Consider the following 6,925-nt stretch of genomic DNA (forward strand, 5'->3'; position numbering starts at 1 on the left):
ACTACATGATTTTAGAATGAAAAATGATCAATTTACTTCATGTTCAAGATTGTTTTTATTATTATTTATTTATTTTTAATGTTATCATTATTCTTCAAATGAATTTCTTCTCCACTATAGCATATAGTTTCACGTTTAATGCAGTACATACGAGTATATGGACTACCTGGTGAGTTATTGGAGAATGATTTATTGTTACTTTCTTTGAGAGCACTTTCTGAGTGGGTTGGTTGATTACTAAGTGTAAGTAGGCCATGGTGATTCCCTTCAATGGATGTGCTTGTTTCGGACTTGAATCTGCTGGCCATTTTATTGGCAAACACCTTAATATTACGCAATCATTTGCATTCTCATTTGCCTTACAATCTCTTTGTCATTAATCCAATAGTTACTCGTACTGTAAACCATAAATAGGGCAGTAATTCAAATAATACAATTATGCAGATTAATTGAAACCGTCTTGAACTCGCCATGGCATCGACCCGACAAAAAAAATGTCCACAGAATAGAGGAAAATAGACGGCGTGCCGCGAGAATGCTATGGTAATGACACTCTCGAATTGGATCATTTGATCCAATTCGAGAACTGTCAGTTGTAGACTTGACAGCCAAAGGAATTATTAGTAGATTAAATGACTGACTGACTGATGATCATCATTATCCCTCAGTTGCCCTATTTTGTACACACACACACACTCTGTCTACAAGGCTACAAAATAATCTCCAACACATAGTATCAAAGTTGAACATCTCACTTCCAGCTTGCTTGAAATCCTAGTTGTCCACATTGCTCGGTGTATTTATTACATTCATCCTTGATAGATCGCCCATGTAGTCATTAATTAATCATTAAATAATTAAATATTGAAATGTATTATTACAGTAAGCTAATGAGTAGGATTATAGGCCATGGCCATGAAGACGCGTATTTTGAATATGGAAAGCCGAATAGAACAGCAGCAATCAATCACTACAGTACCAGTATCCTACTAGTAGATTGTATATTTCAGTCAGAAGATGATCAAAAAATACCAACCAGGAGTTGAATTTTATTTCAACAATAACATCTTACATCGTATGACTCTAAAATATGCTGAACATCGATGAATGATGAGTAAACTTGTCTTGAAATTGGATATTATTGTTGTCATACTGTTTAATTTTTATCCATGGCCGGTCGCAATGCAATTTTACAATTGCAATCAAATTATTTTGCAACAAACTGAACCAACATAACAAGTACAAGCTGCATATACAGGAGTGAATTTGGTTAGTAAAATAGAAGTTGTTAGCGTCGATCATCTCCAATGCTCTGATCAAGCTTGCTGTTTATCTTTATTTTACGTTTTTAACATTTACTGGCATTAGCAGATGTTGATACACCTTCCAAGTCCTCATTTCGGAGCAAATAGCAACTGAAATGATACTCTTTTGTAAATCCTGCTGGCAACAGTTCTATAATGCTGTAGAATACTTCACTTTATAGCTTATGATTATTTCAACATCATGCAGAATGAGTGCAAATTAATGAATTAATTAATTATAATCATAAATCCTGACACAAATAATCTTCAATATACATGCGAGCATAATGACCACCATGATCAATATTTTAAATCCATGGCAGGACTAAGGATCTCACACAAATAGACTGATTATACAGCAACAATACCGACTCAAATTTACAAAACAAAGCATTAGCATGCTTAAAGAATTATTGTAACCCTTTTAATCAAATTAGATTCCTCTATTTTATTCTTCTTTCATGATATTGCAAGCCTAACCTTTCACAATAACTTATTTATTTATCTGCAAAAGAAAGAATTGGGTCATACTGTCTTTGTCTCGTGCTAAAATTGGGTTTAGCAGGTTATGACAAACGAGAATCTATTACTGTCTAGTTCCAATCATACCGAATTACTGTTAAAGACATGATCAATCTATCTTGCAGACAATATGAAAAGGCAATGTTTCCTATTTCTACCATGTTTGATATAATTGTATATCTGGTGTTTCTAATCTTTATTTGAAGGTTTAATTAATTAATACAACATATTGAACCATGTTTACCCTATATTCCAGGATATCCATTAAAAAGAAAAAGAGTTTGTATGTGGCCATACGCATTTAGGATGTATAGCAATAGGAGCCCTTATTATTCCCCCAAACTATTGAGTTCTATCGTTAAAAGGAATAGCTTAGACTTTGCATCTGTTTCCCTGATTTCTCTACTCTTGAAAACATGTAGTTTAAAACAATAATGGAACACAATTTCAAGATGATATGACGTATTTTATACTTGGTATAAACGATAATAAAGAAGTGCCGCTTTACTTTCTCTAATATTCTCCATTCATGGGATAGCAATGGCATTTGAAACCCATGACTACTGTAGCTTGACGGACATTAGTTGCTAAACTGTACCCCGACTGTCAAAGCGCATAGTCATAATTGCTATATACTTTGCCATCCTAATGTCTGAAAAACTAATAAACACATCTTAAATCCTATCCTATTTACCTCATCCTTTTTTCTGTTCTACAGTATTTACGGCAATAACATTACCCATAAGGAATGGCCAAAATAACGCGAAATAGTCAATACAGTAGTTCTCGGTCATGTTAGATATCGTAATATCATCTTGAGGGCTGTATTATTTTTTTGCCTTTGAATCAGATAATGCTGTCGTAGTCGTTTAGTATGTTGTAACATGTGCAAATAGTCTATACTGCACAAAGCGAAAGCTCAATTTTTCAAATTTTTACATAGCAGATAATATGAAAGCGCGAATGAGTGTATATCGGATGTAAACAAGATGTCATCACGTTTGCGTGATATGAGTAATAGTAAAGAGATATTTTAAAATCATAGCCAGCATACATGACATTTTTAAAGTCTCGTGAACCGCATTCAATCAACATGCATCATAAATTGTAATCATTGAACATAGCATAAAATACATCTGCAGCACTTGTTATTCAATCTTTAAAAATAGACTTACAGAATTTGGCGATGCTTTTCCACAGTGTGAGACAACATGACAAGATTTGATTGCAGGAAATTCATTGCAAACAGATCATTTATACAATTGGTAAAAGTATTCAATAGTAAGAATCAGAAGGGGTAAAATACTATATGAAAAAGTATCAATAAGATTATAGGAAATAGGCCTAATGAAAATGAGAGACCAATCGATGATGGACCCATGTAGGTATACAGATATAGTAACGATGTAGTCGTGAATTGAACAACTGTTGTTGATTAACATTGAATACAGTATGGATGTGGCCATTTTTAATTTTATGTTGAAGCGTGAGAGAGAAGAGTTATTTTATTACTCAAAAATATCTTTGAAATAATATACGTAAAAATGAAAATTCAAAAAGAAAACCATTTCAACTAAAAACGACCTTGGTTCTTAATCAGTTGACGATAACCCCCAAAATTTTTGAATAAGACTAACATTTCCCTTACCAACGTACTGCTTTAATTCACGGATTAGCGTCAATAACATTGGTATAGACGAATTTGATCATAATGATAAGTGCTTTGTTGATTGTGTGATAGATTCCTCATCTGCTAAGATGCCTCCAAGAAGCAGCCAAAAGAACCAATACTGCTGTAACAGTCGACGAATCCAAAACTGAACGGCGTAAAAGTCGAAGTAGTAGCCATGGTAATATCGCTACTACTAATTTTACATTTCAACTCAAATACGTTGGTAAGGTAGCTATATCCCATCGACAAATCCCACCACAATTATTAGATGACACAATCGATAAGTTTCGAAAGCATTGGTTAGAAAATTACAAGAACAAAACTCGCCGGAGAACTCATTCAGCCCGTGAAGCATCGCGCCCATCATTATCCTCGTCCAGTGAGGCTGCCAATGATCCACCTCATGGTAAGAGAGTTCGACATCGTAGTGCATCGTCCATTGGACCAGGTCCTGATGATGATACAGATGGCGACAGTAAATGGGCTGACAATCGTACACATGAGCAAGTAGAAGAGGAAAAAGTTCTTGAGTTTTTGCGCCCTCCGTTAATTAAATCGCTAGATTCATTACCACCATCAATAGGCAAATCTCCGCAATTAACTGAGATAATTATCGAAGGAACAGATGATAATAAGAAAGATTACGCCATCGGTCGGTCTAGTGATCCACTTAACGATCATGTTCTAACCGATTGCGATAATAGCAAGCTTGACATTAGACCATTTTCCGAGACCAATCGTAAAATGAATCTATATCTAAAAAATGCATCAGTAGTATTAAAAAATTGTGAAAGCGGAGGGAAAATGTTAGAACGAAGAATGAAAGATATCTCCTATTGTTGTAAGGTAAAGAATGTTATTTTACAGTAGCAAGTACAAAATTAGAAATAAAATGATCGTTTGCTTAATCACCATTCATTATAATTAATTAGGAAGGGGATCTGTAACTTTTAATTGAAGCTTAGCGGCTAACTATCTGTCTTAGTTATGTCAACATAACAATGTTATACAATTAATTTCTAGGGCGAGAAAGAAGATAATTATTTTGCTTTCGTTTGTCGCGAAGCTGCCTCTGGTAATTATCAGTTATACGTCTTCGAATGTGAATCAGCAACAAAGGTAAGAGTAGAAGAAATCATGATGACAACTACTGTAACCATCAAAATAGTATCATCGTTATTTACTATTTTACTAGCGGTGATTGTACTCTATAATACGATAATAATGTTGCTTTCGTAATAATCTCTTCAAGAAAAAGTAACAGTCCACTGAAATGCGTAAATTAGATCGCGACAACTTCCTACGATTCTTAATATAGCTTGTATCAATGGCATACAATAAAGTATAGGATGTAGGCGTTGCGACTCTAGATGAAAAGAGAAAAAAAAAATAGCGAATATCGTGTAATACAATACTGTTAGCTTATCTGATGGCTGATGACATATTATTATATTCGAAAAAGCAACGTATTATTTATTAGCCCTTGTATCTAGACAGATACCTTAATGTCAGTGTATTATCCTAATAACTATAAAGGAAGATTATTATGCTCCTTATTTAGTCCTTATTTACATTTGGGAGGATAAAAATTTTATATTCAATCTTGTAAATTTTTAAAATGTTTTGCACCGTTATACCGTCTTGGAATAAACCAATTTCAACAATTTTCTCTATGCGATTAGACTTCTTCTATTATGGATGCATTTAAACAAGGATTTCAAGCGTTATTACAACTACCATCCAATTTATTTTGCGAAACATGTCCACTAAATTATTTTCACCGACTTTGTTTACAATTAGAAGGTATAGTCAACGTTTTTGTCTTTATCTTGTTTCATTGTCCTTATTCGGTCTACCGCAGCTGATATTGTAATTATTGACAATGATAAAAGCCGCTTAATGTTTGGATTTTTGATTGTTTTAATTATTTATCGAAATACAATAACCTTATAGTTTCCATTTTTAGCAATTTTTATTATGCATTTTCGAATGATACCAAATCATGTTGTAAAAAGTGAATATACTGTGACTGTAAGCTTTTTAAATTCCATTCAATCTTATCTAGTATCGCTGTGCTATTTAATTTTTAGGTTTATCCGGCTATCTAGCATTGGTAACGGTAGAAAAATTTATATCAACACTAGATGACGATGACCGAGCAGAAGTACACACTAAATTTAAGGTATTGAAGTAGTTTATTCGAGTTAAGATGTAGAAAATCTATCAGAAGAGGCCAATTCGATAGAGTAATATGTCAGAAATGGGTCATAATAAAATTTTACTGTGTAAAAGTAGCAAGAATGCATTTTTCATCATCTTTTCACGTCGTCTCTTCTATCCTACCATATTGGGTATACGATAAAATTCCTAAGCGTAATGATAACTCTGTTCAAATTTGGATTCGGTAGGATTTAGTACCTCAAAAATCAAGTATTCGGGACGATCAAGATCGCGTAGAATTATCGATGATTGCTGTACGAGCGGTCTTAGAAACGAAACAAAAAACTCATACACATTATACTAGTACGCCCAATTCTACTAGTAACGAAGCCAAAAATCTAAATGCAATAATACCGGAAAATGTCAATACCAAAGAACCTGCTAAGCTTGGGACTTTCAAATCACTTGCAGCATCGTTCGAATATTTGCTCCGAGTAGGCCCTAGTACTAAAACACTTGGATAATGTAGCAATTTTTCTATACTTCAATCAGTCTAATCTACACTTTGTCGGCACTAACGATACTTTTATAATTAGAATTAAAATCGCTTTGATCTATAGTGTAAAAGTAATCATGTTAAGCAAATACTCTATTTTGTTATCATAGGGTCGTTCTAAATCAAAGGGAGAAGAAGCGGTTCCGAAATCGAAAGGATTAGAAGTCCAATCAGAAGTAAATGAGCGCTAACAACGCGCGTTATAGTAAACTTTGTGCCTGCATTAATAGTATAGTTGGTTTTTTTTAACAATTTCTGTCAGCAATTTTATTGAAGTACTTAATCGTTTTTATATTTAATTAGGTAACTTTTCTATTATATCTATTTTTATTTAGGAGTACAGGCCACGAAGCCATACTATAGGATCGGTAACTTTAGGGCCACCTAGCTTACAGGCTATTATTATCATATTCATCCTACTTTTTAATTTATAAAATTGATCAAATTTGTCTATTGCTGTAATTTTAGCCATCAAGGTATCATAAAGATAGGCTAAGAAATAGCTTTGGAGATGAAATTAATACGGTAACCTAAAATGCTATCGAAACTGTAGAAGAACTTGAGAGAAAGAATGATATCAATAATGTATAATAACGTCAAATTAGAGTAAAATTAATACTACTTCAATATCTCTTTTATAAATCAGAAATCAAATAGACCATCTGTCACTTCATCAAGTGAAGGTAGCAAGCCTGTATCTCCGGCAGCTAT

This window comes from Trichoplax adhaerens, genomic scaffold (genome assembly GCF_000150275.1).
Source record: "Trichoplax adhaerens TRIADscaffold_5 genomic scaffold, whole genome shotgun sequence".
Taxonomy (NCBI): Eukaryota; Metazoa; Placozoa; class Uniplacotomia; order Trichoplacea; family Trichoplacidae; genus Trichoplax; species Trichoplax adhaerens.